Source organism: Dermacentor andersoni, chromosome 7, assembly GCF_023375885.2.
Source record: "Dermacentor andersoni chromosome 7, qqDerAnde1_hic_scaffold, whole genome shotgun sequence".
NCBI classification, from domain to species: domain Eukaryota; kingdom Metazoa; phylum Arthropoda; class Arachnida; order Ixodida; family Ixodidae; genus Dermacentor; species Dermacentor andersoni.
In genome coordinates this window covers 176,700,313-176,710,675 of record NC_092820.1, presented here as the reverse complement: position 1 = coordinate 176,710,675, position 10,363 = coordinate 176,700,313, and the positions used below count along the sequence as shown (strand labels likewise).

General features: G+C 43.9%; 1 long non-coding RNA gene across 1 annotated transcript; it reads left to right on the top strand.

Moving 5' to 3' along the window:
* Positions 1 to 2,338: 2,338 nt before the first annotated feature.
* Positions 2,339 to 9,184, top strand: LOC129385267 (uncharacterized). Its single transcript, XR_011895884.1, has 4 exons — positions 2,339 to 3,777; positions 4,588 to 4,686; positions 5,669 to 5,796; positions 7,858 to 9,184. It is a non-coding gene; the product is annotated as an uncharacterized lncRNA (long non-coding RNA).
* Positions 9,185 to 10,363: the final 1,179 nt, after the last annotated feature.

Below are 10,363 nucleotides of genomic sequence, written 5' to 3'. Positions count from 1 at the left end.
CATGGAAGAAATGCGGAGAAATACACAAAGAGTCACGAAAGATTGGTGTAAAAATGGAACAAGGAATATCTGAAATAATTGAGAGAGTAATGTAACGCAAGAAAGCAATAAACGACAGTGAACCGAGCAGATATCGTTTTGCTCGGTGCACGCACTCCTAGATACTTCTGGGACCCGGCTAAGGTCATCGAAGTTCATTTTGGAGTCGGCGGAAAGCCGCGCTCCTGTCTCCTAAAAATCAAAGGAGGACTCGTTTCGGAGACCTGTACAACATCTCTGCACACTTGAAGGTTGCTTCTACTGATGAGAACAAAACATTTCGCGGCCGGAAGCTATTGAAACTCATGGGAGCGGACAAGGCGAGAAAGAAGAAGCCGGTGGGCACCAACGGCACGCGCAGTAAGAAGCAATAAAAAATACGAAGAATCTTGATTTCATTCACATCGAACGCAGCTGTCTCGTCTCGTTTCTGCGACAACGATCAATCAATCAATCATTTACCACGCCGAGGAACAACCATGAGGTCCGAGTGCTGGCTCACGCTGGTATGTGCGGCCCGCCGAGCGCCTGCGGCTTCGTGCTGTTGTGCCTGGCGGTGGTGCTGCAGCGGCCAGCTATGGACTGCCATCCACGCTTCATCGTCTTTTCGACGCCAACGAGCTGGCGACGAAACCACTTGGACATGATTGACAAGCGATTATGTGTCGCGTTTTCGTCTGTTCGACGACACAGAGCTGACGTACGAATCAAATTCTTGGAGCCCAAACTGCAGTTGGTCATCGGCTATGTGCGTCTCGAAACGGCAGCGCCAGTCTTTGCACACACTAAACACTTTTACGCCCTTATGGGTGTTAAGAGGGGTGCTTTCTGCATTTACACCCCTGTCCACACCCTTTTAGCACCCTTTTCGGTCAAAACACCCTATCACAAGGGTGTACACTACACATAGGTGCGACTTTGCTAGAAGAAGGGTGTTAAATCGACGACTGAAGGGTGTTGAACGCATTGATGCATAAATCTAAGTAACGTGTACACGTCCACGCATTGAGCAATGTGTGTAGGTATTGCATTTTTAATGATAAAGCATTTTATGGCCTTTCAGGTAGGAAAGATGGCGTTCTCCGCAACAACAATCCATACGGGACCCTGCTCATGTCAATCTTGTCATTTCCCTTGAAAGCATTCAGAAAGCATTCAGAACCGCGCCGCCCTTTTATTCTCTCAAATTATTCACGTCATTTTAGCGTCACGTCCATGAAAAGAACACTAGGTCAACCTGACCTTTGGTTACGTCGTAGGTACCTTCGTCTGTGTATTTTTCATAGAATATGGTACTTTAACCCTTCTCTTAAAGAAACTATTTCACCACACCAAGTTGTATCTCGTCTCGCATCGACCATCAACACAAAATTGATGTGCCATTCTTCCTTTTTGCCAAGAACAGCCACTGAATGGAACCGCCTTCCCGCCTCCACAGTCTCAATTTGTGACACCACTAATTCAACATCGCTGTTCAAAGTGTCTTACAGTTTAATTTTCTATTCTTGCCCTGCACTGCAAATATTGTATACTTTCACCCCTTCTTTCTGTTGTGTCTACTAGGCCTTGAAAGTATATTATACATACTTTCAAGGCCTAGTAGACACAACACAAAGAAGGGGTGAAATTGCGGCATTATTGCATTATTTACCCATAATTGCTCATAATTAACGTTGTTCTATTTACTGCCTTCTGTATCACTACTGACGTCATACAAGACGCTGATGACGTCACATTTTATTGCTTTATTATACAAAGCAATAAAATTTGACGTCATCAGCGTCTTGTATGACGTCAGTAGTGATACAGAAGGTAGTAAATAGAACAACGTTAATTACATTTTGGAGTGGCCGTCATGCCAGTAACATCAGAATCCTAGAAAAAGATCGACAGTCACTTAGGAATGCGAAAACTTAACCACTTCATGGATGTACACTTGCAATTATCACGTGACCGTGATACGTCATACAGTGTCACGTGTCTTCACAATTCTACCTTCATCTGCCGTAATCCACCTTGCTACAGTTTGTACGAACCTTAACCGAATTTATTCCACCCTAATTCACATTATTTACACATAATTGCTCATAATTAACGTTGTTCTATTTACTGCCTTCTGTATCACTACTGACGTCATACAAGACGCTGATGACGTCACATTTTATTGCTTTATTATACAAAGCAATAAAATGTGACGTCATCAGCGTCTTGTATGACGTCAGTAGTGATACAGAAGGTAGTAAATAGAACAACGTTAATTATGAGCAATTATGTGTAAATAATGTGAATTAGGGTGGAATAAATTCGGTTAAGGTTCGTACAAACTGTAGCAAGGTGGATTACGGCAGATGAAGGTAGAATTGTGAAGACACGTGACACTGTATGACGTATCACGGTCACGTGATAATTGCAAGTGTACATCCATGAAGTGGTTAAGTTTTCGCATTCCTAAGTGACTGTCGATCTTTTTCTAGGATTCTGATGTTACTGGCATGACGGCCACTCCAAAATGTATCATCAAGAAAATGTACGCACTTTCACTTACAATTTAATTATCACTATATTTTGTGCTCACAATTATATTATCATGCAATTAAACACTTCTAAGACTAACTGCAGTAGCAGAATGAAAACGCGCGAGCAACTTGCACAATTCTGCACGAATATTTCGGTGCCCTTAAAAGCCCAACAAGAAGTGGCGAAATTAAAGAAGCTGTCTGGATACATTGCTGAACAAACAGGGACGTGCTATTAGACGAGCCTCTGATGTACAATGGCATCAACGTAGAATTTGCTTGGTGAAGCCATAACGAAGACATTTATAGCGGCGAGATCACGCTGGAAGTTCTCAAAATCCGAATCTCCACGTACCTTGCCTAAGTTATTCAGAGTTTTACTAAGCTACTGGTCTGACTTCTAAGCGCATCCTCGGACACAGTTTGTAAGGCACAGCCTTTATATTAGGGGCTGGTGTTGTCAAAGCTGTAATTGCTTATCCACAGCATACGCTCTTACAAACGCATTCTTCAGTCGCCTCATGAATGCTTACGCGTCGCTGTCGCACGACCAAGATGTGAGGGTCTTTATCGAGCCAGGATATCGCTGTAACTACGCTGTGACCTCGCAAGGTTGCTTCGTTTGGACGCAGCGAATAATATAATCGCACCAGCAGAAGAGCGCCGATCGTCTCGCTCACGGTCCCGATTTGTGTACTGTACCCTCAGTCATGCAGCGCAGACTGCGCCCCCCCCCAAAAAAAAAAAAATATGCTCGGCACGAACCGTAGTAGCAACTACCCGCCTCACCGCTCTTGTTGGAGACCACAACGAAGCAGCAGCTAACAGGCGGCCATTCGAGCAAGCAAACCTGCCAGAATAAACGTTCAATTTGCGCGCCCGCCCCCTGCCCAATGAAAAGCGACCGGAAGTGACGCGAGGACGCTGTACAGTCACTTCGGCACGCGGCACGATGGGAAGGCGGAAGCTACGCCATTATTGCATTCTTTAGCTACGTAAAATGCGTTCGCGTCTCGCGCTGTGCGACATAATTTTAAACGTGTGATTAGTTTTGTGCGCGGTGTAGAAAAAGGTGTGGCCCGTGCTTTGTGTATTACTCGTGCACCACTTCAAAGCAAAGCGTTCGTACGCACTGGAAGATGGATCCACGGACGCTGAGACGAGCAGTTGCAACGTGCCCTGTGTCGGCGGTCGGTAGTACTGCCATAATGGAAATTTTCAGGCAAGTGCCCATTTATTTGGTATTTCTTTAGTGGGTTACGTGCTTTTGTTCGCTCTAGAAGTATCTTACTGTGATCTCGTAGCATAATTCACTAATGTAAGAGCAAGAGCAGCTGCACTCCTAGTAGGGCAAGTTAACTACCTCGATCGCGCCCCGTCTTACATCGGGCGTGATGCGCCTGCATAGTTACGCTTTTCTCAGCGCTTGAACGTTCATAGATGTGCTTCTTTTGTGCGTTCAGCGCGGCTTCTTGTAATACGGTCGCTCGCACTTAAGTAAAATGTGGTGGACCACTCTTGCATCGCGTAGAAAAAGGACGACTGACTTTGCCACCTTTCGAAAGAACTAGCGCGGTATTGGTTCTCCCTGATGCGGTCGCGTGCTGCTGTTGCTGCTTGCCGGGCGCCTTTAGCATGTTTTCGGCTCGCTTTGTCTGTGCGTGTGTGCGCGCTCGCGCTCGGCTCGATTCGTGTGTGTGCGTGCGCTCAGCTCAGCTCGCTTTGTGTGTGTGTGTGTGCATGCATGCGTGCGTCTTGCGCGCGCATACATGCCGGTTTGTATGGGCCGGCGTGCTTGCGTGTGTCTAGTGCGTACGTGTTTTGTGAGCGTGTTTCTGTGTGGGTCACTGTGTGTGCGTGCACGTGTTAGCGTGTCTGCCTGCATGTATGTGTGATTGTTTGTGTTTATCAATGTGCGCGTGCGTGCCTTTGTGTCTGCGCTTTGAGAGTGCGTATATTTGTGTACGTGCGTATGTATTGCATAAGGCCGGTAGAGTTTTACTCGCAATAAAACTCTTCCAATTTGGTGCAGCGAGTGTTGCCGCCTGAAAGCCGAGTTTGGTTTCAAGCCAACCTGGACAACTGCTGTATGAGGCGCTGTTTCTCAGGAGGATCAGTGGGAAGGCGTCAGGTATACGCTTCCTCCTTTTTCCCGCCTCTGCCCTGATGAATCGATATCCTTGATTGTTATTCTAAAAGAAACGTTACATCCAGAGCACAAATAAATGATTAAGAAATATGGTAGTGTGTTTCGCCATTACACTAATTCTGATCTTAAAGACGTGAATTTCCCATTAGCCCACATTTCCGTTGATGCATACAACCGCTGAAATTGTGAACAGCAGGTTATTCAAGACCCTTCGTCCTACGTATATAGCAATTGTCTTCAGGAGCTTTAATGAATTTTGAAAATTTGAAGTGTTGTTGCGCTTTAGAGGTATCATATGCAAGCTTTAGGTCTCTCCGGGTAGTTTGCTTGCTCTTCGAGAGCTGTCGCCTATAGCCCTATTGAAATTCGTAACTACAGTTTGGAGCACTAGGGAAGCTAGAAGGCTTGTCCTGGATCTCGAGAAAGTGTTTAAGCTGGAAGTGTAGGTTGAGGAGTTTAGGGTTGGTCACAAGAAGGCTTTTTATGCCTTAGCAGTAGGAGTGTCAAAGGATAAAAAATGCAGTGTGTCAAGCGTGGGAAGCTGCTTATGTGGTAGAGGCTTGTGCGTGCGTGTGTGTATGTGTGCGCGCGTGCATGCATGCATGCGTGCGTGTGTGAATTCGCTCCTCACAAGGGAGTGTGTGTGTAAGTGAGCTACTTCTTTGCTGGTGCTATTTGCCAAAAATTGGCAAGAAAACACAATCAATATAACTTGAAATAATAAGCTATGCAAAGCATGCTGGCACAGTAGCGACAGCAGCATATGAGCATACAAACATGCAGCTATGTGACAATCTTAATGCATGACTGCAACATCTGGAAGGAAGCTTGCTTCTTTTTTAGTAAGCAGCGCAAAGTCCATATTTTTTGCTTTTCTCGTGCAAACCAAAACGAGGCTCATTACCAGTGATCTTGTCTTTCATTCTAATAGCATTTGTTTATCTTAGAGTGTTGTTTCTCGCAGGTCATGCAGATTATAGCATCAATTTCACAATACCCAGCCTTGGTGCCCTCCATTAAGAGCAAGCCACTTGCGTTCACCTTCAGGCAGATGGTTGATGTCTTCTAGGAAGCAGTTGGGAAGACTACATTGTAAGTAGATATAGGTGTGTAGTTTAATATAGTAAGTCAAGTTATAAATTAAAACTCTGAGGCTCTTTGGCGGCCTAAGCTTGATATCATATGCAGTTGCGTGTGTTTTTAAATATTGCCGATTGTAGTGCATACTGCAGGTATGACTGTTGATCCAAAACATACACTTGCATTTTCTTGATGGCCTTTCATAATGAGGATTTTCTTTGTGCAAGAATATTCACAGATGGGGGCATTCCAGCATGATATTCTTTATTGTGCATTCAGTGCTAATTTCGTATGACCTTCCTGCTACCAATGTTTTTGCAGGAAAGGAATATTTCCTTACTCTATGCAATGAGCTTGTTATTTGCTCGTTGTATTACTTGTCTATCTTTAATCCCGTATAATTCTCAACACCGTAATATTTGAGCTGTTTTTATTTCAAATACAATATTAACATGCGCCGGATTGCAATCTAGACTGCAAGGGATTTGAAGAAATTACAAGAAACTAGGACCTCTCATGGGTGTTAAAAAACATTTCCGCAGGCATTGCACCTATTTCTTGTACTGAGCTAGCTGCTCATGAAAATTGCAAGCATATGTCATTTCATACAGTTTTGCAGGATATAGCAGGCCTATCATTGTCACTAAGCACAACCTTTCCTCATTTGCATCATGAAAATCTGCCTCATGCTTAATTTGGGACAAGTCTTGGAAAATGAATGCTTCATAATTTTGAAACTACACAAAGTATTGGTTGGGGCTTGGCAGTTTTCAAACTTGACCATGTTGAACCTAGCGATTACAAGACGAGAAAAAAAACATGCACAGGAGGACTCATTCAATCAAATGCAATGCTGTGGTCATTTTCCATGTGGCAAAATGTACTTTTAGGCGGGGGAGGGCGGGTAGCCAATTTACAACCATTGCGACTCATGCGGGTAGTGGCAACACAGGATGAGAAATGGTTGTGGCTCTGAGGTTCATTGAATATGTGAACACTTATATACAATCCCTCCCCACCCCCCAAGTGAAGGGTAACCGTGCAATATATTTTGGGCGGTAAAGATGATTTTTTTAGGAGACAAGAAATTTCAGGCTCTAGTTGAGATGCTACACAAAGGAGGACCATGTATGTATTCACAGGATAACATAAACTGCCTAGGAGGGGTATCACAGTTTAGAGCATGAAGTAGAAAGGGGGAGCATGACGAAGGATCATAAGTTTATTTAAACTTATGATCTTTGAGAATACTACTTGTCACCGTTTGCCAAGCTAACCTATTGAAAGAAAGGGGCCTGCTCTAAAAAAATAGTTAACACGCTAAATTTTCAAGGAAAGTATGCCGAACTGTCAATTCTTACTAAATTAGTAAATAAGAAATACACAATAAATTTTAGGATACAGAAAGGGTCTAATAAACTGCATTGGGGAGTTGGAGATTGTTGGGCTGGATGCATGTATTGCAGGGCAAATGATAATGCCAGTGGGGGTTCCCTCATTTTCATTTTGTGTGCACTCTCTGTAAAATTACTCTTTGTCTCCTAGTGTAATAATGTTGTGTAAAAACAGCCATTTTTTAATGTCTTGTGCATGTCAGTCTTAATATGCCATATCCCGTAAGGTTCTCAGCTGCAGTACTTATAAAGTGTAATGCAGAGATATATTCCACATTTCATGTCACTTATATTAAGGTCACATACACAATCTTGGACAAATTTCTGTTGTTGAGAGAAGTCATTAGTAGTGTCCTTAAATTTTATTCACTCTTATTTTCTATGATGGAAAGGCTACTGTAAATTTATTTGCTTTTGCTGCTGTATGTGCCTTGTATTCACAGTGACATAGTGGTTTAGTGTTCACAGTAAATGCAATTCCTAAATTTGCAAAATAGAAATTTCTCCTACCTTTCACCTGTCTTGCCCAGTTGCCTGAGCTGTTCAATGTTCCCTGTCACATTAATTTTGTTACTTTCAGGAGCTTGTTGCCTTATCAAATTTTCCACAGTGCACATGTGTAATTGCACAGACTGAACTCTCATGATTCTCTTCTTATTTTGCTAATGCACGATGCAAGATTCCAGCAATGCCGTGCGCTGCATTTATTGGTCAAGATGCTCAGAGAATGGAGTCCCTGCACCTCGTGGTGAAACGTGAACATTTTCTTTCTTTTGGAAAGCTAAACGTCATTTGCTGTATCAATTGCATTCTTGCAGCTCAGATGTTTACTATATTTTTTCTAGTTTTGAATCAATTAATATTCACTGTTCAGTATAAAAATGACGTACAGTGTGAAGGACAAGGACTGCGAGAGATGACATACACTGCGCTGACTTCCAACAATATTTCATTCCGTTGCCACATCGTGTGTTTATACACAAGGGCCATGCGCAGAAAATGAAAGGCAGTCACCAGGGGTGTTCTAACAGCAAGTCAGTGTACTAAGAACATGGTCACTAAAAAAAAATCACAATTTCTATCTGTGGAGATACAAGACTTCACTAGGGGTCAGCGTGATAGAGGGGGCAATAACGCACACACTACCCATTTTTCTGGTGAAATAAGCATCAATAATGTACCGGGTGAGCTGTGTTTCGCTAGAACATGCCTATCTTCAAAGAGGGGCATGCAGCGGCAGTCCCGGCAATGAATGCCCAAGTGGCCTTGAACAGTGTTATGGACGTTATAGTGCACTTTTAAACGATCATTTAGGCACCTGCCTGTCCGTCCAACATATTTACTGCCTCAAAACGGGAATATGGTAAACCACATTCGTTACACATATCGCAAAACGTTTTCTGTGCCCGACAGAGCAAGAACTCTGACTCGATTTAGGCGCGTTTACACGCTTACAGAGCTTTGCCAGCTTTTCCGGGGCTGAGAAAAGGACTGGGATTCCTGGAGGTTGCCAAATATTTTTTTAGCCTATCGGAGACATCATGCACATACGGTAGCACTGCGAACCAGTCTTTCAACCGGCTGGTTCCTTGACTGAGTGCGCTCATCACGTTTTGTGCCCTTCAGAAGCTGTTTTGCTATGGCTGAAATTAAGGCCAAAGGGTAGCCAACCCAAGAAAGGCGATCAACCTGTGCAGCAAGACTATCTTGCATTTCATGTGAGCAAGATTTATTGAGGCTGTTAACGAGGCAAATCTTTACAATACCTCGTTTAACAAGCTTTGAATGTGCAGAGTTAAAGGGCAAGAGTGACTTCTTACTTCTCGGTTCAAAGCACTAGCCCACCTGTTTATTTGTAAGGCACTGCCTGAGATCAAGAAAGCGCAAAGAATCATCAGTGGGGACCTCATTTGTTAGTTCTAGAGGCTGCAGCTCTTAAAGATCTCCAAGTCTCCCAAGCAGCAGGCTCAAAAGCATGATCAGTGCAATCAATAAATACCACGTAGTCGTCCACAAACTTGCACACTTTGACAACGAGAGACGCATCTAGGGGACCTTGAATATTTCAATCATGATTAGCTAGATAAATATCACTCAGTGGCGGCGCCAGGCATGATCCTGCACAATATACAAATAAATGGTATTTGTATAGGATCATGCCTGGCGCCGCCACTATGTTATATTTATCTCGCTCATCATGATTGCAATATTGAAGGTCACCTAGATGCATCTCCTGTCAAAGTGTGCAGGTTTGTGAATGACCACGTGGTATTCATTGATTGCGCTGATCACGCTTTCGAGCCTGTTGCTTCGGGAGTCTTGGAGATGTTTAAGAAAGCCTCTACAACTAACGCATGAGGTCCCCATTGATGATTCCTCGCGCTTTGTAGATCTCAGGCTGGTGCTTCGATCTGAGAAGTAAGAAGTCACTCTTGCCCTTTAACTCTGCACACTCAAAGCTCGTTAAATGAGGTATTAAAAGTTTTCCCTCGTTAACAGCCTCAATAAATCTTGTTCACACAAGATGCAACATAGTCTTGCTGCACAGGTTGATCACCTTTCTAGGGTTGACTACCCGTTGGCCTTAATTTCAGCCATAGTGGAACAGCTTCTGAGGGGCACAAACCGTGATGAGCCCGCTCAGTCAAGGAACCAACCGGTTGAAAGACATAGGTTCGCAGTGCCACCGGTGGGTATGTGCATGATGTCTCCGATAGGCTAAAAAAGATTCGGCAACCTCCAGGAATCACAGGCCTTTTCTCAACCCCAGAAAAGCTGGCAAAGCTCTGTAAGTGTGTAAACGCGCCCAAATCACGTCAGAGTTCTTGCTCTGTCGGGCACAGAAAACGTTTTGCGATATGTGCAACGAATTTGGTTTACCATATTCCCCTATTTTGAGGCAGTAAATATGTTGGACGGACAGGCAGGTGCCTAAACGATCGTTTAAGAGAGCACTATAACGCCCATAACACTGTTCAAGGCCACTTGGGCATCCATTGCCCCGGGACTGTGACTGCGAGCCCCTCTTAGAATATACGGGAGTTCTAGTGAGACACAGCTAACAGGTCATCCGGGAAACTAAAGAAGCAAATTTCACCAGAAAACTGGGTAGTGTGTGCGTTAGTGCCCCCTCTATCACGCTAACCCTAGTGAAGTCTTGTATTTCAAAAGATAGAAATTGTAAT